Here is a 26,103-nt window from a genome sequence, read left to right as displayed (position 1 = left end):
CTTTAGTACTTTGTCCATGTTTTCCTTTAACTCCTTGAGCATATTTAGGACCTGTTGTTTCAAAGTCTTTATGTGGAATGGCCCATAACTGATCCTCCTCCTTGACTGTCTCTAATGCTTCAATCTTCTCCTTTGCCTGAGTCATTGCTTCCAATTCCTTTGTATGCTTTGTAATCTTTTGTGGAATTATGGACATTTCGATATTTTAAGGCATTATAATTGGAACGTAGACACTGAAGTATCTGCTCATTAAGCTTCTAGCCAGCTAGTGTTATGACAGAGCTTTCCTTGAATGCCAGGAACTAACTATACTATCTCCCCCACACACACACACACACACACAAAGGAAGAAAGAAAACACCTTTCCCATACAAATAGTTTAGAGAATCACTCCAGGTCAAAGCATCATACCCTCCCTGCTTCTTTCGGTGCATGTCTTGTCTTGGGCATGTATGGTTGGCTTTAGGAATTCCCCCATTTATGTCATACAACAACCCCCTCTTCCCTAGAATATACTTTCCTCACAGTCCCAGGCACAACACTCTAAGTTCGAAAGCCAATGATCCATTGCCCCAAGCAACCACTTGATTGCTCTCCCACAGTATGCTACTGGAGAGCTCTGTGAGCCACCTTCTAAGGGCAGGACTAGTTTTGGTACAGCAAGTGCCACAGGCCAACACCAGAGAGACTGGGCCAGATATAAATACACCCTGTATCTACACAAGGGTTACTCTGCCCCCTCCAGAATCCACACTGGGATCATTGGCAGGCTTCATGCCAGGAGTATATGAGACTCTACGACCTTTAAGTAGACTTTATCTTGATTTGTCACTTGCCTTGTTACCATAAACTGGAGCTTTAACTTTCCTGGACCTTTGAGAAAGATATTTCTGCCAGTTCTTACTGCTTATTCAAACAGTAATTTTGTGGGGTTAGAGTCCCAAAGCTTCTCACTCAGCCATCCTAATTCTTTTTTTTTTTTTTTTTTTACATGGGCAGGCACCGGAAATCGAACCCAGGTCCTCTGGCATGGCATGCAAGCGTTCTTTCCGCTGAGCCACCATGGCCCGCCCTGCCATCCTAATTCTTGAGTATATATTCTTAATACCTCTTAACTGTATACAGCCCATCTTGTTTTTTAAAAACCAACTCATCCACCTTCCATGTGGGAGACCCAGGTTTGATTCCTAGACCATGTACCCCCCCCCCCCAAAAAAAAACTCAAACCAAATGTTTAGGGAATTCTTCTCTGATTTGTGTCATTTTGTCATTTTCCACTGTCCTTCCTAGGCTGTCTCTTCTTTTACAACTTGTATCATCAATTTAAACAAAACCCTTTCATTTGTTGGCATATTGCCTTAAAACTAGACTCTTGAATTTTTTTGTGTGAATTTTTACCTTTCCAATTAGACAATAATATCAATGCATATAGGTTGTTAGAGATATAAAAAAACTTAATGATAATTTAATCCATTGTGTTTTAATGAAAATTTTCCAAAAGCTATATGGCTTTTTAGAACTTTCAGAATTGCATGAACTATAAAACAACTGCATGGCTATAGAAAGGTGAGAATGACACTTCAGTTTTTACAGATGAGGAGACTGAAACCCTAAGAAACTAAGGTTTTTGCTCAGGTGGTCTGCATGGACAGGTAGAAGCCAAACACATTTTTTTTTTATTTATCAGCAGTGTGATATTGGGAAAGTTTCATAACTATAGTGGACCTCAATTAGTTTTCTCAACATAGAGCTAATACAATCTGATACACAACTGCTTTGAACAAACAATGAGATTAGATGTATATAATTAAAAATATATATAATAAAACAAATGCATACAAAGTATTTGGTACAATGGCTTGTAGACAGCTAGTGCTCAGTAAATGGTAGCTATTGTCCTTGCTATTGATGGCTCAGGAACATGACAGGCTCTTCTTAGCCAGGAATTGCCAAACTACAGCTCCTGGGCCAAATCTGGTCTTGTGTTCGTGTCCATATGCTCCACATGGTAGTTATGATTTTACATTTTTTAATGGTCAAAAAGTCAAAAGAATAGTGCTTCATAGCACATGAAAATTACACAAATTTCAAATTTAAATGTCCATAAATACAGTTTTATTGGGACACAGTCATGTTTATTTGTTCATGTACTGCCAGTGGCTGCTTTCACATTACAATGGTGGACTTCAATAGTGGCCAGAGGCCGTATGGACCACAAAGCCTAAAATATTTATTATTTGTTTTTTTACAGGAAAAGTTTGCCAACTACTGTTCTTCACCATCAAGCTAATTTTCTGGTCAGCTGTACCTGAGTCAAGGTTCCTTATTTGTATATACTCAACCTCTTACTTAAAAGAAAATAAGGAGTGAGGGTGACATGGGAAAGATAAAATAATTGGCTATTATTATGATGTTATGAGTATCTGTGCTATTCTCTCTGTCTTTTGAATCTATTGATTTTGTCTCATCTCTTCCTTCCTTCTGAGAGAGAGAGAGAAAGAGAGAGAGAGAGACACAAAATTCAAGAGCTAGTAATCAGATGATAGCACAGAGACGTCACGCTCTGTCCTCCTGCAGTGTATATGGAATCTAAGCAAAGCAATGGCAGAAGGAAAGCTAAATGCAGTGTCAACAACAGTCTTTGGACCACTTTATCTCTCAGGCTATTCTTATTGCCCGGTGCACAGAGAAATAAAGAATATATCAGACGGTATCAGAGGCCGTCATAGATTTTCTCATTTCAAACAAAGGTAAAACTAAACTACAATCTTTGTGTTCCACTTTACAGCTACATACAGTCAAAAGTCAGTATCTTGAGAATGTGCTTTTGCTTAACACAGTTTTAAAAACTATACCTAAACTTTAAAATAAAAAATGAGACTATGAGAGCATTTTATAATAATGTAAAATCTCTTTTCTTCTTTTTCACCCAGAAGTAGTATGCATGGCTGTGTTTGGTGTATAAAAGTATTACTTTGGTAAAAATACCTCAAAGTATGTCCAGTACATAAAGATTATGAACAAACAATAGCTCAAATTGAAAAGGGACACAAAACATAATGGCACTATCCAAAATATATATATATATATAATGGCACTATTGATGTGGGGGTTGAGACTTCCTAAATTTTTCTTCTAAAATAGAGAATGTGAACATTGCTAACTAGAATATTTATACTCACAGACAGAACCACACACACAACACAAAGATACACAACACACACACACACACACACAAACATACACACAAATACTGTCTCCTTAGTTTGGGTTGCCTTGTTTGAAAGCTTATTGGCTTGTGGCGAAAATGTATATGCATTGGGAAAGCTTATTGGCTTGTGGCGAAAATGTACACACATTGGGAAAACTCTTAACAAAATGGAATTGAGACATAAAAATAGAGTTATACTCTACCTACTTGTTGGGCTTTTAATATTGTACCCCACAAAAGACATGTTCAAGTCTACATCCTCGTTCCTGTGAATGTGAGCCCATTTATAAATAGGACTTTTAAAAATATTATTAGTTAAGCTGTGAAATCCTTTGGGAATAGAATCTTCAAATGTCTCATGTAGAGGAGGCCAAATTGAATCAGGGTGGGTTTTCCTCCACATGAGTTATGCGGAGAGAAAATCCAAATCCAGTCTGTTAGAAGAAGCCAGAAGCAAGAAGTCAGAGAAAGCCACAGGAGCAAGCCAAGGAGAGAGATTTCCCAGAGATGGAAATGGAGATGCAAGCCAAGGACCCCAAGAATTGCTAACAAGCAAGTATCAGAACACTATAGTCTCCACTTGATTTAAGGCATCTAGCCTCCCAAACCATCAAGACAATAAATTCCTGTTACTTGAACCACCCAGCGTGTAGTATGTCATAGCAGCTGTGGCAAATGAAGACAATGCTATAATCAGGTTTAATATATTTCCCACTCTCAAAACAATCTTCCACCAACAAGTACTTCTATTCACTCCCCTCCCCCCACGACTAACAGATAAAATGTTAGACCCTAACTATAGAATGAGTTGCTATTTATGTATATCCTGGTCAGACATGGTGATGGAGACCTAAGCCAGGATAGGTTCTCAAAATAGATTTTGAGCATTTTTTTAATGGTTTGAGCCAGTGAATCAGTATAACCATATTAAAAATTATAGTGTGATAAGATGTAAATAAGTAAGATAATCAATAGCTGTGATAATATGGATGAAAATGCTAGTAACAGGGCAAGCCACAGTGGCTCAGTGGCAGAGTTCTTGCCTGCCACACCAGAGACCTGGGTTCGATTCCTGGTGCCTGCCCATGTAAAAAAAAAAATGGAAAATAAAACACTAGCAACATTAAATATTGTATTTCGCTTTTTCACAGGATAAGGCCTTATCCATCTCTTAGATAAGCCTTAAGAAGAAACATAACTTCTCAGGACTAGTGAGGCAGCTGTCAAGCTCACAGAAAATCAGGGTCTCTGCTGTCATTCCATTAAACTCAGCAGGTGACTCAGAGAAATATCTGTCTTTATGTGCACAGGTTTTCTGAATTCAAGAGAGATGAATATCGGAATCCTTTCCTGTTAAAGTGCTACCCCAGGGGGAAACGACCAATCTAATGTGTGCAGCTAGTGGGTGCCATTACTGCACTTCAAAGGTGGCCTGCCCAAATCAGAACTCAGTGCGCCTTCTCTCCTTTGAATGTGAATGCACGTTTCTGATCTGGCATTTTCTGTTCCCATTGATATTTTTGCCATCCTACCACTCACTCTCTTGGCCTTATAAAAGTGGCTACAACATATTTTATTTCACGCCCTTAATATATCTTACATCTTTCCTTTCTTTGGCCCAGCCCCCCTAATCCCAGCTTAGGTCTCCATCATCATGTCTGACCAGGAACATCACAGCCATCCTCTAACTCATCTTCCTGCTTCTCGTTTCTGCCTTTGATGGATTGTTCCCACCATGCTGAGCCTATTGACAGTCCAGCAGTTCCTTCTGCTCACACACCTCCGATGGAGCCCCACTGCCTGCAGAGAAGGTCTAAACTCCCCAGCCTACGTTCATTATTAGTTGTGGTAATGTCAGCCACAAACTTTTCATTCCTGAGTGACAAACACTTTATATTACCACAATCCTTATGGTAACACTTAAGGCAGACATCTAATCGCCATCCTATGGACAGAATCAAGCTCAGAAAAGTGCAGTGGCTTAACCATCACCCCTAGACCTTGCTGTAATTAATTTTATGTATTCAATATACTGCAAGCATTTATTAAATAATTGGTTGTCTCTCCCTCTTCCCTTCTCTGACCCTTTTCACAATAACCTTAGCACAGAGGAAGCGACATGCTTCTTTGTCATATTCTTCATACTCTGTGCCAGGTTCAAATATAAGAGCAATTACCATCCCCAGGGTCAAAACTCACTTGATCTTAAGACATAGAAGGCCCTTACTAGCCTATATTGCAATTTAAGGCCCCTGCTCTAATTTATAAGAACTGATGAAGAAAATATATTTCATTTTACTTTTCTATTTTATTCCAATCTAGCTGCCTAATTGAAATGGAAATCCTCCGATGAAACATTTCAGACTATAATAGTCAAGTATATCAAGGACTCTCTCCTAGCCTTCACTCACTTTGAAAAAGGACAGAGAATTTTGTACACTGTTACAAAGTACATAATTACCTCTGGCCAGGAAAACTGCAATAATTTCTATCCACCTGTTTGCCATCTCTTGTGGAGAGGGAGAACTAATCTCAAACACTGGTATGTGTACAAGTATTTTAATCAAGATAAATGCCATAACTATTAATTGATAAATTATGACACTGAACAAGGACAGGTAAGTGGTTACAAGGACCATATGGTTTCCTGAAAATTTATTTTCTTATCTTTGCAAAATGATTCTTATAATGCCTACAAGATGTAGTTAGACGAGGTTCATCAATTTTTAATTTCATATAGTATATAATGGCCCACAAATTTGTTTGAACCTCTTTAACAAAACATTTCGTAGTTATAAATTTTAATCATTCTGAATGTTTGCTTATGTAAGTAAAACTTAAAAGTTTTAAGATATTTAACATGGCTGAGCAGAGTGGGACACCTCTTGAAAACCAAAGCAGAGATCTTATAAAACATGAAAGGAGAGACTGAATAAAGTAAAACAGAGGAAAAAGTTCTATTCAACAAAAAAGCACATCAAAGAAAGAGAAGGACGAATATAAATCAGATGTAGAAGTTAATAATCACACAGAAGTTCTTACCTACTGGATGTGAATAATCAACACTTTGTAATGAAGGAGGCAAAGCTTAACACAAGAAATGCTTATTTCAGCTTTCAAAAGGGCAAAGAGGACTAATAAGTGTGAAACACTAGAATAAGATTAATATATTATAAATGCACATAATATACATGTGCAATAAGAATGACAGAATGGCATACATAATGCCCATTTCAGCTACTTGAGTGAACACAATCAGGAGTGTTACAGTGATACAGTTTTGATTTTGTAAAGTTAATATTATTACAAAACTGGACAAAAGAGAAGAGAAAGAGCCATAATTCAGTTAACTTTCAATACATTTGTGGATCAAGATAGACCTGGCAATAGGTTTTTTCGAATTTTAATGTAAAGTTTTACCTTCACTTTACATGTCTGTTCTGAGGCATTGCCCAGTGTATCCAGAGTGAGATGCTAGCCACAAGAGCCAGGCGATTGGCACAAAGTAAGCTCGCAAATTCTTGTTGACCACTGAACAAAAAGTAAACACCCAAGTGTCTTGGGGAAGGACATGTGTTTAGAGAAGATACCCAGGGATCTGAGAGCTGTCCTCAGAGCCCCTGCAAGCTGGAAACCTTCCTTACCTGTCAGAAGCTAGAGGTGGATACAATATACCCATCACCTCACTCCCACCACCTTCGTGGTTAGAGTGCATCAGGATGCATCAGGTGCATCAGGATGGGTTTCCATGGAGTAAGACAGGGCTGCAGCACCATGCAGATATAGGAAGAGTGTAACAATGCATGCACATAGCCAGTACTTCTTAAAGAGCAGGCTGAAGGTGAAAAACTGCTTTAAATGCTGTGGTTGAACTTAGAAAGACACTCTCCATAACGTGTGGCTACGGACAGATTCAGAGAAATTACTCCGGGTGGTAATAAAGGTCCCAGACAAAACAATAAAGCATGCCAATGCAGGCAGCACACAGACCAGAACCAAGGAATTTACCTGAATGACACCTGTCAGGCTTTCCACTTTCTTAGTGAGGTTAGGTTGAAGGTCAATAACAGCCACAACTGTACAGATACACATGGACACACACACACACACATACACACATACCCACACATGATCTACAATTTAGGTTATAGCACTCAATGCAACCTGTCCAGGCCCTGCATGGGATAATATAACACAGTCTATAGTCTGCCCAAACGCATCTGGTAGAAAGTGTATGAGTAGGGCTGAAATCTATCCCACCTTCCTTTCCTCAAGCCAGCAGCTTTGACCAGCAGCCCTGGATTGGCTCATCAGAGGAAGGAAAAAGGGATGCCTTTTTCTTCTTGGTGTTCTCAAGGATTCCCTTGGTGGGATTCATAAAAAAGTCCCAAATGTACAACTGATGACTCTGATCCTTTCCATGTTCTACAAGGTTCAAATTAAAGAATGCCTCCAGTGCCCTGTGTTAAATTTGTATTTAACCAAGTAGCCTTTGCCTGACCAGCCCTGTGCAGCTGGGAGTCTGTAGCTGGGTGGTTAGGCCAGGTAAACAGCACCCCACAGTCCTGGAAAAGGTCTGGTCATTCCTGTGTAGGTAACTAACTTGGAAGAAACCACACACACCCACATCCACAACTACAGAATAACACTAGAGCACAGAGCTCAACTGGACAAAAGGTTTGATCACAAAACAATATTACAAGACCTGCCACTCAGAGTCTGTGAAATTAGGAGTTAGGTACCCTCTGACTTGGTTGCCGTTCCACCACCCCAAGTTTTCTCATCCTTTCACATCCCCACCAGACTCACCCACAGCTAGTTGCTCAATTGTCTGAGAGTATTACTTTATGAAACATTTCTCATTTTTACAAAGGACAAAGTTGGGTGTACTTTCTTCCATGTAGTCCCTTGGAGACATAAGGGGTTAGAGATGCATTTTCTCTTTAAAGAACACAGGAGGAAAGGAGAAATATTTCAATCAAATGGAAGGAACATACAATGAAACTTGAAACACAACGGCAAATGTTCTCCCCACAATTGTACTTTACCTTCACCTCACCCCAATTAGCCAAATTGCTAATTAGGTTACATTATCATCATACATTAAAACACTTTGATTTTTCCAAGGCCTTTTGGCATCTGTTACCTGTGAATGCTCTTCTTCTCTTCTCTTTCCCATCTGACAAACTCCTGTTCATCCTTCAAAACCTTGCTTCCTGTTACCTTTTCTCTATAGCTCTCCAGTCCACTTCCAGGCTTAATGGCTCCCTCCTCATTTGTGGTTACATATCGCTTTAAAAATACTTTACAAATATTCAGTACAAAATTTATTGATCTTGTCCCTCAATTATTGATTTATCTCTCAAGCAATCTCTCCAACTGAACAGTTCCTTGCAAACAGGGATACTATATTTAAATTTTTTGTTACAGAAAGTGTTATGGATAATAGACAAATATTTACTTTAATGAAGTCACTATAAAATGTTATGCTTTTATATTTACATTTTATTGTTGCTATTTTATTTTTCAAAATGACATTTCGTATGGATCATCAGGTAGAGGAGAAACTGCATAAAATAAGAAATTCAAGTCTTGAACTCAAGCATGAAATAAACTGTGTGACTTTAAGCAATTGTCCCATCTTACTATGCACAGCTTCTTTCTCAGCAAAGTCATGAACTGGTCTAAATCAGGGTATTTGACTTTTTGGGCCAGATACTTTTGTTTGCTGGGGAATCTCCTGTGTACTGTAGGATGTGTCTCATCCATCCAGACATGCCAATCAAAACTTTCTCTGGACACTGGCAAATATCCTTGTGGATTCAGGGTAAACTCACCCCTAGTTACAAGCCATTTGTCTATACCGAGGTTTTACATTCTTTTGAGCATCAGAATTCTATCTTCTAAAGAAATTTCACCAATTACATGAACAAACAACATAGATAAAATGTGGGCTCTGCCATAAAAGGGCTAGAGGAAACACTATTGAAAACCCTTTAATATCTATGATTCCCTGATTTTACAGAAGCCCAGGTAGATGTACCCAACACATATGCCAGATGTCTGCCCTGCAGTTGCTCTAAGATATTTAGCCTGAAACATTGGGATTTGAAAAGACCAAATTGAAAGTATGCACCAAAGTTTAATATTAGTCATACAGTGGTAGATTATGAAGTCAAAATATTTTTATTAATCCTTAGGAGGGGATCCTCTGCTACAATCACAATAAATAAGAAAAAGCAGTCATATATTCGTGGCATCCAGGAAATATGAAGTCACAAGTAAAATATCCACTAGACAATGAACCTCTTAAAGGCAGATCTAAGTAAGAGTTTCACAACTCCAAAATTTATGCTGCATTTAAGAATCATTTATTGCTCATGCAAAACTATTGGATTAAGCCAATTATGTACTAGTTCCTAGATGCTAAGCATAGAGTTATGGATACATATATGTATATATAAATGTATATGTACATACATGATTGCATATCGCATTATATATATCTGTATGCACATACATGTATGTATATATATAATTTCTTATACCAACTTTCTATTAACTTTAATTGCAAAAGCGATTTAAAATGTATCACTTAAAAATTCAATAATAAAATTACATATGTAAATGTACAATGAAATTATTATTAGGTATACCTATATATGCATTCATTAACTGGAATAAAAATGTATCTAAACTGTTAAAAGCTTTAATCATTGATTTTTTTTCTTGCACTCACCAGAATGCAATATTTTAATTCAAGGACCAGAAAAGTTTTTCTAATGCTTAAAAGTAGATTCTAAATTTAAAACTTAGGCCACAACCAAATCAATATAAACATTCAGTTCAAAAATACTCCAGGTTTAATAATTCTGAAATACAAGAAAAAACTAAATACAGCAGAATAAGAAAAGGTACCTAATCTGAAGTCAGTAGATAAAACATTCTGAAAGGAGAATTCAATGTAAAATTTTAACAGTAGGAACAACAACAAAAAAAGGAATAGTGCCTCCCACATCAATTGTCTATCTTATTTTTTGCAACGGGAGCAAAAAAATCTCTTATTCTCTTACATCCCCAAAATCTCATACTTTCCAAAGGTAAGAACAAAGACAAAATTCAGAAATGTTAACATAAGGAGAAAACTGAATGACACATTTTTAATCAATTATAATCACCATATTCCAAGTTTGAAAACAACTAATGTTCAGTTATAATCTTTTAAGTTACTGATATCAAGTAATAGATTTTTGAACCACTGCAAGTCTGTGTTTTCAAACAAGATGTTTAACCCATAGGTAAGCAATGTTTTCAAATAGGCATGCAGATTAGAACTTCCCCATCTGTCAAATGGAGGAGAAAATGGCCTCTCTGCTAAATTGCAGATGGATTAATTGTCCCTATAGAGCTATGACAAGCTCTCCAGATTTCTTCTGAATTTCTAGAATCTAGATGTTTGGGCACAACTGTTCTCAGACTGTGTCTCTGCTTTTACTTCACCAATGCTTCCTTCTGGATAGAATGTGTTTTCTAAAGATAATCATGAATGTGTATGACCAATGATAACCACTGAACTGAGCTCTGCTGCATGGTTGGAGAGAAGAGAGAAGGAACCATTTCATTAGGACCCACAAGCTAATATCAGCATTAAGCACACAGGCTAGCCTCAGAAGAGAGGTTAAGTGCAGGTCTAAAATGGTAATGCTGAGTCCTCCCCCAGTTGCAAATGGAATTAAGTCTTAAACTCATTTTGGACAAGTTCTATATTACGAAAGGGGCGATCCATGAATGCTATGGATGCTATTATACAAAATTACAGAAACAGGCTAAGAGACACAGACATTTATTGTAGGTCAAATGGGTTTCCCAGAAAGCTAAGACAAGAAAACACAAAGGGAGCAACTGAACTAATAGCCAAGCCGAGAAGGTTAAACTAGCCCATGAGGGTTTTGGAGGGCTTTTTTATAGGATGAGTTTAGATGGATGGACACAGCTATTTAAGTGGATCGGTATGTGGTAATACTTAGAAGAACATGTCTTGACATTAAACTACCTGTGTTTGAACCTTGGCCCCAACACTTGCTAATTATGTGACCTTGAGTGGGTTACTGAAGCTCTTTATACCACAACCTTGTCATCTAGGGGTTACAAATGGCATTATTTCATAAGAACTATATGTGCTTATACTACTAGAAAACACTGCCGGACTCACAACAAGCCTGACTCACAATCGATAAATCTTCACTATTATTAGCTCTGACAACAGCCAGAAAGGTTTCTATTTTCACAGTCCTGAAGATTAAAAGTGGGAACCTAGATTTTTCAACAAAGTTATTGACTCACTCCCAAAATAATTTGTGCCAAAGAACCAATTTGACCAGGCAAATTGAAACAAAATATAGAAAAAGGATTTCTCCTTAAAATCAGAGTCCATACAAATAAACTATACACATATAGTGCTCACCATCAGAATTCTCACAGGGTATCAACATAATTTAAATAATGAATGTGCAGTGTTGATGATTCCATTGGATGAACCTTATTAAAGAGAGAGAAAAGGAGGGATACTTTCCCTATAGGACAGCCTAAACCTCCCTCTACCACCTCTGTCCCCTCAATTCCTTGGCAGCAGCAGTGGACGAGATCTGGGACTAACTCTGGAACAGACATGTGGGCCTTTGGCTTGAAGATGTCACTAAAGTTGCATGATGGTGTCTTAGAGCCTTGTGTCCTTTAACTCATTTTGTTGCATCCCAATATCTCCACTTTCTTTCCATTCAAAGGAAGGTAGCCAGTAACAAAGTTTATAAGCCTCTTTTTTCCAGTAGGGTGGAGTCCACATTGTTCATATTGAGCAAGAAGGGACTAGAGATACCCAGTTCTACATGATGACTGTTAACACCTGACTCTTCTAGAGCTGACACCTGGCTCTCACAGCATTCACACTTGACTTTCATAGCGCTGACATGTGGTTTCCATAGTGTTGACACTTGGCTCTCATAGCATTGACATCTGGCTCACATAGTGGTCCCATGGTTTTTATATACCCGATCCCTCTCTCTTTCTTGGGTTTTTGTTGTGGTTGAATAGAAAGCAGTATTGGAAATGACATTAGGTTAAAACACTACTGTGTTAGGACATTGGAATGAAAATGCAGTTCTCATTGTTAGCGTTTCAAAAAATTTTATGATGAGTATAATATTGCCTGAAATAACATGGTGAGTAGTTATTACACAGATGTTATACAGAGAAGGAGCTACATTAATATTTTTACTAGCTAGTTCATTGTTACTGCTACAAATGTATGCATATCGATTACTAATTACACTTGAATAAAAAAAGAACTTTTCAAAACTGACTCAACACGGAAAACCGCCTGTACTGAATAAGGATCACTGTATGTTGACCTTTGACCTTGAATTAAAAGATAGTTTTCATATAATATTATTTACAATTACAAGCCATTATTTATTGAGCCCCTATTATGTCCCACCATATGTGTGTGTGCCTGGGTGTTTGTCTGTATAATGCATTCCTTAGAACAAAAACAAATAGGTTTGCATATTTTTCATACACATTCTACAGATAGAAAGACAGAAACTGAGAAGTTAAGTTCTTTACCTACAGCCATACCGTAGGTAAATGGCAGAGCCTTAACTGCTGCTTGTTAGTTCATAGGTCTTTAAAGTTTCCTACTTAGATTTAATTTTTTTCCTCATTATATTTTTTTTTCAGGAAAATGGAAAAGGTATGCTGCATTGTGTCATACAGGCACATTGGAAGGGTGCGTTTTTTTAGTTTTGCAGCCAGCAGTACATTTTCCAGTCCAAATTTCATTTAAGATAGCGAGGCAAAATCACAGTCTTGCAAACAAGTGCAGAAAATATTTCACTGCAACCAAAATTCTGTTCACTACCCAATTTAATCGCATAGGAGGATCAAATAGAATTAGATGCTTTCTACTCGCTTTTGATAAACTTCAGCAAATATGTCAGGTTAGTAGAAAACTTGCCTTCCCCACGGTATTGCTGAGATAAATATCCTGAGGGAAATCTTCCCAGCCAATTTGATCTTAGCTTCCTATCCTCAAAATGAAGGTTCTGTTTATCATGGCCAAAGCATAAAACAAACTACATTACTGTCACGGTCAGGTACATGTGTCAACTTGGCCAAGTGGTGGTACCTGTTTGTCTGGTTGGGCAAGTGCTGGCCTATCTGTTGCAATGAGGACATTTCGTAGAATTAGATCATGAGCATGTCATCTGCATCCACAGCTGATTCCATTTGTAATCAGCCAAGGGGCGTGTCTTCTGCAATGAGTGACACTCAGATTAACCACTGGAAGCCTTTTAAGGAGTTCAGAAGAGACAGGCTCTCTTCCTGCTTTGGCTAGCGAGCCTCTCCAGTGGAGTTCATCCAGACCCTCCATCGGAATCATCGGCTTCACAGCCTGCCCTGTGGATTTTGGACTCTGCGTTCCCACGCTCATGTGAGACACCTTTATAAATTTTATATTTGTGAGTGTTCCCTGTTGATTCTGTTTCTCGAGCAAACCCTAACTAATACAATTACTCTCACGGCACATGCACACACCACAAAGGCATACTCACACCCCCCCACAGCTCCCCCCCCCCCCCCACATATACACATGCACACATCCCTTTTGGGATCTTGCTTTCTGCTTCCTGTTTCTTAACTCCCTCCCAGAGGAACACACGATCAGTGAACTATCAAATAGTTCCTCCCAATAATGAGAGAGAATTACTCCCAAATATTAATTCTTCCAAAGAGGGGCAAACTTAGTTTGACACCACCTGGAATAGACACCATCCTACGTACCAAAAAAATATATGGCATGCACAAACATTTTAGAATTTGTCCATATCAAATGCAAAGAGTACACCTTGAAGTTCACAAATCTGTTTCACCATTTACATTGTAAACACAAATGAAACTCCAAATGGTTACATGAAATGAATGAACTGAAGTGACTCAAGTTCTGTTTCTTGGTTTTTACAATCACTATACTCTCAATTGTGCACTCCCAATTTACTGTTGAAATATAGTGCCACAGTGCTGAAGACACGGGCTGCATCCTAAGGGAAACTGAATGGTTCCAAACTGTTAATAACTTACTTTTGAAACAAACACATATATATTCTATGAGTCAAGTGTACAATTGGGCATTCCCCCAAATGAACTTTCATGTGAAATATAACACTTTTCAAAGTCTAATTAAATATATTAATTCAAAGTTTGCTTGAATATTAGTATGCATCAGAAGTAACCACAGCAATTTTTTAAAACTTTTATTTTTAAAAACTATTTCCCCTACCCCAAGGATATTTTGTCACTAACATTGCTTAGGATTGAGATCACATGGTACGACTGAAAAGCAGATTGACTTTCATGCTTGCTCTAACCAAGCAGCCTTTTGCACCCCACTGACTCTAAGAAAAATCTGTTTGGTGGGCTTCAGCTGAAACATGATATGCAAGTGCTTTATTTCTTGTAAGTTGTTATAACCATATTACTTTTTTAAACAAGAAATTCTGGAAGAATGAATGATCTAGGTTAGGAACCAAAGAAATGGTTGTCTCTTTTTTTTTTTTTTTGATGTGGTATGACAGGGGTCACATTTCATTCTTTTTCCATGTGAGTATCCCCTTATTGCAGCACCATTTGTTGAATTTTTATTTGGTTGATTTTTCATTTGTTTGTTTGTTTGGGAAGCGCATGAGTGGGGAATCAAACCCGGGTCTCCTGCATGGCAGGCAAGAATTCGACCACTGAACTACCCTTGCACTCCCTAAAAAGATTCACTCTTGCCAAAGTTCCAGATGCTTTTAAGGAGCAAGAGATGTGCTTGAGAATGAAGCCTGGCACCCTCAGCTTAGTGCCAAGCAAGGCTGTCTGAAAGGTTACTGAGTACTTCAATCACACACTGAAAGATTATCTGAGTATTCTTCTCCACAACACATTTTAGAAAGTAACCCAAAGATGTAATCTGGTTATATATGCTCAATTTCCAGGAAGATGCAAGGAACAGAAAAAGTTCACTGATTGGTTGTATGACCTTGGGCAAGACAGTTCTCTCTGCCCCCAAGTTCCCTCATTTGTAAAATGTGGGCTTGAATTTGACCATCTCTGACCCTCCAACTCTATAATTCTTTAATCTATGTATGCTCTTATATACCAAATAGCTTGGAAAAGTTAGCAGCTAACATTTGTTGCATGCCTGTCTTACTTCAGAGAAATCTTGAGCTCCACTGAAATTGCTTTTCCTAGTTCAAAGGCCACATTGATTTGCAAAAAGTAAACTACAGGACAAGAGTCTTCCTCGAAAAAATGATTCTAATGATTTAAGTTTGGTTTTCTGATTGTTCTAAATAATACAATTTAGAAGATCCATATGCTAAATTGTTTTCAAGATGACACCTCTGCCCTCACCACCCAACCTTCAGAAATGAATTTCCATGACCTTCAAAACACAATAGATTTGTGCTTAGCAGCTATTAAACTTCTAAATGTACTTAGTGCTTTTTCAAATGTAATATAATCTAAAAAAATGTAGAAAAGCATATTTTCTTTCTTTGCCTAAATTACCTAAAAGAATAAGTAGGCTTGGTTTAATATGGCCCTGGAGATCCTGCTAAATGATGACACTTTAGGCTGATACAAAATAGGTAATTCTCCCTTAACAACAGATGCCTTGCATTTTATTCCTTGCATTTGCCATGAATTAATATAGGTTCCACAACAAAATAAACGGGAAGATGTTCCTTTCTTGACTCCCTGCCAATTTTTTTTTTTACTACTTCTTAAAGGCAAAGTGAGTTTTCAGAAAACTATTTTGTTCTCAAATTTACTTTAGTTCTTTATATTAGCACATCATAGTTTCCAGAACAAAACTGAATTAATTTGACACAGCAGGAAAACAGTGAGTCTTTCCAAAACATCCTCACTGATATCCAGCACACCAGTATCCTTTTATGATGCTAGCAGAATCACTATAGATGTTTCAAGGCTTCTATAGTGCCTGAATTTCCCAATTTAATATGTGAAATTATTTCCCAGTGTAAAACAATAGCAATGAGGTTAAATACTAGGTTTTATAGAAGATCCAGAGTTAAACTCAAATAACTGACAAAAAAAAAAAAAGTAGTACATATTTTGACCTACCTCATTTAAAATAAATGCTTCTAACACACATAGCTAGAGCCATGGATGCAATCAAAATGCTGTACAATCAAAGCCAGAGAATCAAATGGTTGAATATTCTCTTAGTATATTTCTATTTGCTTGATAGTCCAAACAATTTTTTTTTCTTTCTGAACTTCACTTAGCATAAAAATGATATGAATATTTTTCTTGCTTCACGGCCACTTACCATCTTCCTTAAAACTGAAATCTTAAGTGCAGCATCTCTAAGTTGGGTGGAGTTGACAGTACTATGAAAAGTATGAACTGTGTGGGTGCTATGGGGTTATCTGAGTGGGCAGAAGAGGTCCCTGTCCTTGTCTTTGAATAATACTCACTAACACATTGTTATTAGGCAATATGTATAGATGTGTAAAAATGCATATGAATAATAAATTATCTGGAAAATGCACTGTCCTGAATTCTTCCCAATTCCACAAATTGAAGTTCATACCATGAGAAAATATTCAAGACCACAAATCTCAATTAGGTCTCTAGGATGCTCTAAAATCCGACTCTCTTATTTATCCAATAATTACTCATATCTTCTCCTCAGTCTTCAAAAATCTAACTCTTTCTTCCCTGACTTCATTCACAGCTGATAACCTCCTTGCAGCTTAATACTTGAGGGCGAGGGGTGGGGGATGGGTGAGCAGAAGCAATGAGAATATCCAAACAACCCACCATGCCACTTCTATCGCTTGAGCACCTGTAACAATACTCTGGATTTCCTCCCGTGGAACCGTCCTCCCGATAAAGTGCTCACATTCCGACCAAAAGCCAAAAAAACAGCTTCATTTTCTCACTTGACCCCCACTCTTCCTGACAATTCAAGGACCTTGTTCCAGCAATTATCCCTCTCTCTTGGAATCATCATAATTTCTCCTCTTTACTGAATCATTCCATTAGCATAAAAACATACTGTATGCACTGATATTTGCAACTTCAAAATGCAAAAAATGGAATGGCTTGAAGGACAGATAAATGAATAGATACAGCAAATATGAAAACTGCTTTGAATTAGGTGGTGGGGATATAATATGGACATTCACTGTCAAATTCCTTCAACTTTTCTATATTATTTCAAAATTTTCTTAATAAAATATTATAAAAATGATCATTTAATTTCGCTCAACTTAAAAAAAATATATCTTATTGACCTCTAGCACCAACCATTATTTTGTTTCCCACTTCTTACTACAAAGCATTCCCTTACTTCCAGTTCTTCGTTGCAAAAGTTTATGATATAGATTGGAAAGTTTTTCTATAGAGATACATATATTTTTGGCTTCTCAGATCATAAAATCTCTGTCACAGCTACTCACCTCTGCCTTTGTACCAGGAAAGCAGCTGGAGACAATATATAAACAGATGGGTCTGAACTGTGTGGTTGTGTTGTGTTTCAATAAAACTTTTCACAAACAGGTCATGATGAGCCCGGTGTATGTATGTGTGTGTATACATATATAGTGTACAGTTTACATACCTAGAAAATGAACATTAGCATACTTGCCATGTGTCTTTAAATATAGCACATTACCATTATTTTAAAATTCCCATAAATCCCAAATCAATTGTATATCCCTTTCCTCCTCCCGAAGTAAACCCTATCATGAATTCAGTTCTAACAACCCCTTGTTTTCTTTATAATTTTACAAAAGTTCTATTTATGTCTAAATAATGCAATGTATGATTTTGCCTATTTTACTCTTATTTATTTTTAATGCAATTTCATTGAACCATATTCACACGCTGTAGCAACAATCTGAAGTATACACTCATTGGCTTACATCATCATCACATACTTAGGCATACCTCCCTATGATCAAATTTAGAACATTTTCATTACTCCAGAAAATAAGTAAAAAGAAAAAAGAAACCCCAAGCCCCCCCATACCTCTTATATCCCTCTATTATTGACCCATAATACTAGCAGAGTACATTTGTTACTGTTGATAAAAGAGTATTAAAATATTACTGTTAACTACGTCCATAGTTTGCAATAGGCATATTTTCCCCATATACCCCTCTACTGTTAACTCTTTGTAATAGTGTCATACATTTTTTTCTAGTTCTTGAGAGAACATTTTTATATTTGTACAGTTATCACAGCCACTGTCCACCACAAGATTCACTGTGTTACACATTTTCTTGTTTTAACCTCCAACTTTCCTTCTGGTGACATACATGACTCTAAACTTCTCCCTTCTGCCACATTCACACATCATTCAGCCCTACTGTTTATTCTTACAATAACATACTACTGTCACCTCTGTCCATTTCCAAATGTTAAACTTTAACCTAGTTAAACATTCTGAAAATATTAAGCAACTACTCCCCATTCTTTAGTCTCATTCTATATCCTGGTAACCTGTATTATATATATATATCAGTGCGTGATCCAGTAATCGAACCCAGGTCTCCCACATGGAAGGCGAGCATTCTGTCACTTATATTCTACATTTTATGTCTGTGAGTTTATATATTATAAATAGTTGAGATCAGTGAGATCAAACAGTGTTTGTCCTTTCGTTTCTGAGTTATTTCATTTAACATAAGGTCCGCAGGTTCAAATATGTTGTCACATGCCTCGGGACTCCATTCTTTCTTACTGCTGCATAATAGTTCATATAGTTCATGAACTATTATATATATTATATAATATATATAATAGTTCATATATATTGCACTTTTGTTTATCCATTCATTTGTTGATGGACACTTCAGTGGCTTCCATGTCTTGGCAATTTTGAATAATGCTGCTATCAACATCAGTGTGCAGACGTCTGCTCCTGCCTCTGCTTTCAGATCTTCCAGGTGTATCCTGAGAGAGGGAATGCCAGGTCATAAGACAACTCTATACTTAGCTTCCGGAGGAACCACCAAACCAACCTCCACAGCAGCTGTACCACTTTACCATTCCCACCAGCAGTGAATAAGTGTTCCAATTTTTTCACATCCTCTGCAACTCTTGTAGTTAGTTACCTGTTTGTTTAATAGTGGTCATTCTGGAAGGTGTGAGATGATATCTCATTGTGGTTTTGATTTGCATATCTCTAAAAAGTAGCAAAGCTGAGCATCTTTTCATGTGCCAATTAACCATCTGTATTTCCTCTTTGGAGAAATATATATTCATGTCCTTTGCCCATTTTCAAATTGGGTTGCTTGTCTATTTATTGTTCAGTTACAGGATTTCTTTATACATTCTTGATATCAAACCCTTATCAGATACCTGGTTTCCAAATATTTTCTCTCATTCAGTTGCCTTTTCATCCTCTGACAAAGTCCTTTGACGCAGTGAAGTATTTGATTTTGAGGAGTACTCATTTATCTTTTTTTTTCTTTTATTGCTTGTGGTTTGGGTATAAGGTCTAAGAAACTACTGCCTACCACTAGATCTTAAAGATGGTTCCCTATATATTCTTCTAGCAGTTTTACGGTACTGATTCTTATTTAGGTCTTTGAACCACTTTGAGTTAATTTTTGTATTGGTTGTGAGACAGAAGTCCTCTTTCATTATCTTGGTAATGGATATCCAGTTCTCCCAACACCAAGTTCTGTCTCAGTTGAGTGAACTTGGGATCCTTATCAAAAATCAAATGACCATAGATCTAAGCATCTATTTCTGAACTTTGAATTAAATTCCATTAATCTATGTATCTACCTTTCTGTCAGTACCATGCTAGTTTTTCTTTTATTTTGTTTCGTTTTTGGCATGGGAAGGCTCCAGGAATTGAACCTGGGTCTCCAGGATGCAAGAATTCTGCCACTGCGCCACCACTGCACTGCCCTATACCATGCTGTTTTGCCCACTGTGGCTTTATAATATGCTTTAAAGTAAAAAAAAAAAGTCACATGGCCTCCTACTTTATTCTTTTTTTCAAGTGTTTTTGGCTCTTCAAGGCCCTGTATCCTTCTAAATAAAAATGATAAATAGTTTTGTACTTCTGCAAAGAACAGTGTTGGAATTTTAATTGCCATTGCTTTGGATCTGTAGATCAATTTGGGTAGAATTGACATCTTAGTGACATTTCACCTTCTAATCTATGAACATGAAATGCCTTTCGTTTTTTTTTTTAAGGTCTTCTTTGATTTCTTTTAGCAATGTTTTGTAGTTTTCTATGTACAAGTTCTTTACATTCTTGGTTAAGTTTATTCTTAGATATTTTATTCTTTTAGTTGCTATTGTAAACTGATTTTTTTCTTCCTTATCTCCTTGGATACCTTATTACTACTCTATAGAAACATGATTAACTTTTGCATGTTTCTGGTATCCCACCACTTTCCTGAACTCATTTATTAGCTTAAGCAGCTTTTTTGTGGGTTTTTTCAGGATTTTTAAAATATAGGATCATGTCATCAGCAAACACTGACAGTTTTACTTCTTTCTTTCCAATTTGGACATCTCATGCTTCTTTTTCTTATCTAATTGCTCTGGCTAGATCTTCTAGTACAATATCAAATAACAGTGCTGACAGTGGGCATCCTTGTCTTGTTTCTGATCTTAGAGGGAAAGCTTTCTGTCTCACACTGTTGAGTATGATTTTAGCTGTGGGTTTTTCATATATGCCTTTCATCATGTTGAGGAACTTCCCTTCAATTCCTCCCTTGAAGTGTTTTTTGTGATGAAAGGATGCTTAATTTTGTCAAATATCTTTACTGCATCAATTGAGATGATCATGCAGTTTTTTCCCTTTTGATTTGTTAATGTGGTGCATTATATAAACTGGTTTTCTGGTGTGAGCCACTTTTGCAAACCTGGGATAAAACCCACTTGTCATGGTGCATAATTCTTTTAATATGCTTTTGGATTCAATTTGAAAGTATTTTGTTGAGGAATTTTGCATCTGAATTCACTAGAGAGATTGGTCTGAAGTGTTCTTTTCTTTTAGAATCTTTATGCAGCTTTGGTATTAGGGTAATGTTGGCTTCATGGAATGAGTTAGGTAGCCCCCTCTAATTTTTTTTGAAGAGTTTCAGCAGGAATGGTATTAATTCTTCTTGGAATGCTTGGTAAAATTCAACTGTGAAGCCATCTGGTGCTGGGCTGTTCTTTTTTGGTAGGTTTTAGACAATGGATTCAATCCCTATACTTGTGTTTGGTTTGTTGAGGTCTTGTAATTCTTCTTGACTCAGTGTTAAGCTGTTTGTGTATAACTAGGAAGTAGTCCATTTCATCTACGTTGTCTAGTTGCTGGCATACAGTTGTTCATGGTAACCTCGTGGTTTTTTTTTATTATTTCTTTGGGGTCCATGGCAACTCCTTCCCCTCTCATTTTTTATTTTATTTGTATTTTCTCTCTGTCATTGTCAATCTAGCTATGTGTTTGTTGATTTGATAGAGCTCAGTGAACCAAGTTTTGGTTTTATTGATTCTTTTATTTTTTTATTCTTCATTTCATTAATTACTGCTCTAATCTTTGTTATTTATTTCCTTCTGCTGCTTTTAGATGAGCTTGCTACTCTTTCTCCAGTTTTTCAGTTAGGTCACTGGTTTTAGATTTTTTCCTTTTTAATGTAGACTTCTAGGGCTACAAACTTCCCTCCCAGCACAGCCTTTGTTGCATCCATAAAGTTTTGATATGTCGTGTGCTCCTTCATTCATCTCAAGATATTTACTGATTTTTCTTGCAATTTCTTCTTTGACCCACTGATGTATAAGAGCATTTGTTTAACCATCATATATATGTGTATCTTCCAGTTCTCCATTGTTATTGATTTCCAGCTTCATTCCATTATGATCACCGAAAGTATGTTGTATAATTTCAATCTTTCAAAGTTTATTATGACATGTTCTGTGTCCCAGCATGTGGTCTATCTTGGAGAATGTTTCATGTGCACTTGAGAAGAATGTGTAATCTGCTGTTTTGGGGTGAAATGTTCTAAATTTGCTTGTTAGGTCTAATCCATATTATATAGGTTCTATATTTCTTTACTGATCCTCTGTTCAGATGTTCTAGTTATTGAACAGACTGATATGTTGAAATCTCCCACTATTATTGTATAGTCATCTATTACTCCCTTCAGTTTTGCCAATGTCTGACTCAGTACTTTCAGGTACCTTGATTAGGTACATAATAATTATGCCTGTTAGTTCTTCTTGGTGAATTGTTCCTATTATTATTATATAGTGTCATTCTTCATCTCTAATAACATTTTTTCATTGAAAGTCAATTTGTCTGATATCAGTATACCTATCCCAATTTTTATTGTTGTTGTTTTTGTTACTGCTTGCATGGAATGTCATTTTCTAACCCTTCATTTTCAATCTATTTGTAACTTTGGATCTAAAATGAGTCTTTTGTAAGCAGGATATAGTAGATAATATTAATATATCCTTCCAATCTATGTCTTTTGATTGGGAAGTTTAATCCATCAAAATTCAAAGTTATTATCTTAAAGACAATACTTTTGTTAACCATCTTATCATTTGGCTTTTACTTGTCAGATCTATTTTTTTTTTCTCTCTTTATATAGTCTTAGTTTCCTGAGTAATACTCTTCAATTCTGTACCCTCCTCCCAACCTCTCCAATCTTGTCTTTTTAGCCATCAGAACTCTCCTTGGTAGTTCTCATGTGACTGGTTTCTTATTAACAAACTCTCTCAGCTTTTCTTTATCTGTGAATATTTTAAACTCTCCTTCAATCTTAAAGAACAGCTTTTGTGGGAAAGAGAATCATAGCTGGCTATTTCTCTTTCAGAATCTTAAACGTATCATGCCACTGCCTTCTCTCCTCCATGATGTCTCATAAGAAATCAGTACTTAATCTTATTTGGCTTCCCTTGTGTATTTGTTTGCAAGCTGTCAGAATGCAATATACAAGAATTGGAACAGCTTTTATAAAGGAAATTTAATAATTTACAAGTTTACAGTTCTAAGGCTTCAAAATGTCCAAACTAAGGCATCCAGGGAAGAATACCTTAATTCAACAAAGGCCATTTGAGTCAGGAACACCTCTCAGCTTGTTAGTCACGTGGCTGGCATCTGTTGGTCCTTTGCTCCTGGGCTCCATTGTTTTCAGCCTCTTTCCTATGGGGGTTCCTCACTTTGCTTCTCCAGGATTGGCTTTCATTGCTTCCCTTGGCTCTCTCCAGGTTCTGGCTTGCCTAATATCTCATGGCAATGTCTGCTGGGCTCCAGGCATCTCCAAACATCTGTTGTGTCTCTGTTCTCCAAGTGTCAGTAATTGTGTCAGCTCTGTTTAAAGATTCTGTTAGCTCTCTCTCTGACAGCTCTTAGATTTCTGTCATTTCTGACTCTCTCCAAAATGTTTCCTCTTTTAAAGGATTCCAATAAATGAATCAAGACCCACCTGAATGGGTGGAGTCACATCTCTAGCTAATCAAAATGTCACACCCACAGTTGGGCATGCCATATCTTCATAGAGATAATCTAATCAAATGTTTCTACCTACAATATTCAATCAGGATTAAAAGAAACAGCTGCCATCACAAGATTTAATTAGGATTAAAACATGGCTTTTCTGGGGTATATAATATTTTCAAACTGGCACATCGTGCAGGTGGTGAATCACTTTTTCTTGCCCCTTTCAGAATTTTCTCCTTCTCTTTGGCATTTGACAGCCTAATTACTATATGCCTTGAAGTGGGTATTTCGATTTATTCTGTTTGGAGTACACTGGGGCTTCTTGTATTTGCATATTGATGTCTTTCATAAGAGTTTGAAATTTTCTAGCCATTATTTCTTCAAATATTCTTCCTGGCCCCTTTTCCTTCTCTTCTCCTTCTGGGACACCCAAGATGCATACATTTGTGTGCTTTCTATTGTAAATCATATCCCTGAAATATTGCTCAGAGTTTTCCATTTTCCCCATTTGTTCTTTTGTCTGTTCAAATTTGGTTGCTTTGTCCTCTAATTTGCAGATTCTCCTGCCTCTTTAAATCTGCTATGTCTCTAGTGTACTTTTAATTTCATCTACATTGTCTTATATTTTCATAATTTTTAAAATTTTTATGTAATCTTTCAAATTTTTCTCTAAATTCTTCTAGTATCTTTCTAGTATCTTTATTTCTTTAGATACATTTTCCTCCATTTCTTTTAATCAATTCAGGAGATCAGTTTGAAAATCTTTGATTAGTTATCACAGATTCTGCATCTCCTCTAATTTTTTTATTTGTTCCTTTGAGCCATTTCTTCCTGTGTTTTAGTGTGCCTTTTGATTTTTTCTGCTATCTAACCATCTGCTTGCTTGATGGGACTATTCTGAAGGTCAGTTTCTCTCTTTTGTTTAGGACTTAGTTTGTGCCTAGGTTTGTATTAGGGCACTACTTTGACATTTGGATCATCAGTATTTCTCTGCAAAACAGGGCTGGTTACCCATGTATGGTGTGAAAGGCAGCTTATTTTGGCCTGGGATAAGGTCTGGAGAAATTCTAAAAAGCCCTGCCATTTTCACCTGCACTTCCTAGTGCGCCCAGCAAATGGTACTGTTCTGTGACTTAATCATCCTCAGAAGCTGTTTACCTCCTGTAGCCCCATCAGTGTCTGAGAGCTGGGACTGAAACTGCAGGTTCCTGTGCCCTCACTTCTACAGCCAAAATCTGGCTCAATATGGGGCTGTGTCCTCCACTTTTCTGGTGGTGGAGGATTGCCCCAGCCACCCCAGTCTACAGCCATTCCTTAGACAATGATAGGGCTGCCACTGCTGTTTCCCTCACAGGTAGGGGAGGGGCACAGAACCCAGGGCTGGAAACACAGTCTCTGTCCACCTTTTCTAAGACTCTTCATCCCTCACTGACCAGGGCCTTGAAATTTGGTCCTCCAACAGCGGATTCAGACAGTTTCTTCCTGGCTACTTGGTGCTTTGGAGGAAGAGTCTGCGGTTCGCTCCATAGTCCTCTGATTGGAAGCTTTTCTTGCCCTGTTTTTGTATTTTTCCCACCCCCATAGCTTAAATCCTGCCATGGGTCTCAAGTGGGCTTAGGTCTCTGTAACCCCACCAGGTGGGAATCTGTCTCAGCTGTGAGAGATTTTATAATCTGTCCAAGTGGGAGGTGGGACAGCTGCCTCTTTTGCCTTCCCAAGGTGTGTGGGATTGAGTGAGGGGGAAGGGAGAGGACCAGGTGACCCAGGGCACAAGTTCTCTACCTGATATTTTCCTTTCTTCAATTCAGCATTTGTGGGATTCTTCTCCAATCTTTAACTTCCTCCAGAGTTCTGAACAACTGAGAATTATTTTTTTTTCACTGAATCATAAAAGGAGAGGTAATCAGTAGCTGTCTTTCATCACCATGTTCATGATATCACACCTTAATTTATTTTTAATGTCCATAAAATCAATTTGTTATTCAACTTTTCATAACTAAAATTGTTAATTGTATTTTTTACTCTTTTTAATAAACTTTCAAGGGAGTTGGTTTGCTAGTCTATTAAAAATTAAAATTTGCCTTCATTGATCCTCAAATGAACCTATTTTTTCTTGATTCTTTCATTTCTGCTCTTAACATTATCATTTCCTTCCTTTTACTTTGGTGTCCTAGTTTGCTAGCTGCTGGAATGCAGCACACCAGAGACGGATTAGCTTTTAATAAAAGGGGATTTATTTCGTTAGTTCTTTAGAGGAAAGGCAGCTTACCTTCAACTGAGGTTCTTTCTTACACAGGAAAGCACAGGGTGATCTCTGCTGGCCTTCTCTACAGGCCTCTGGGTTCCAACAACTTTCCCTAGGGT

The 26,103-nt window shown here is 37.2% G+C and overlaps 1 protein-coding gene across 9 annotated transcripts in view; it reads right to left on the bottom strand.

The window, feature by feature from the left end:
• CTNNA2 (catenin alpha 2) overlaps positions 1-26,103 on the bottom strand; it is a 1,185,776-nt gene that overhangs the window by 973,229 nt on the left and 186,444 nt on the right. The window lies entirely within an intron of this gene.

This window comes from Tamandua tetradactyla, chromosome 17 (assembly GCF_023851605.1).
Source record: "Tamandua tetradactyla isolate mTamTet1 chromosome 17, mTamTet1.pri, whole genome shotgun sequence".
Classification (NCBI taxonomy): domain Eukaryota; kingdom Metazoa; phylum Chordata; class Mammalia; order Pilosa; family Myrmecophagidae; genus Tamandua; species Tamandua tetradactyla.
The sequence above is the reverse complement of the archived record's forward strand: the minus strand, read 5'-3'. Positions and strand labels throughout refer to the sequence as shown.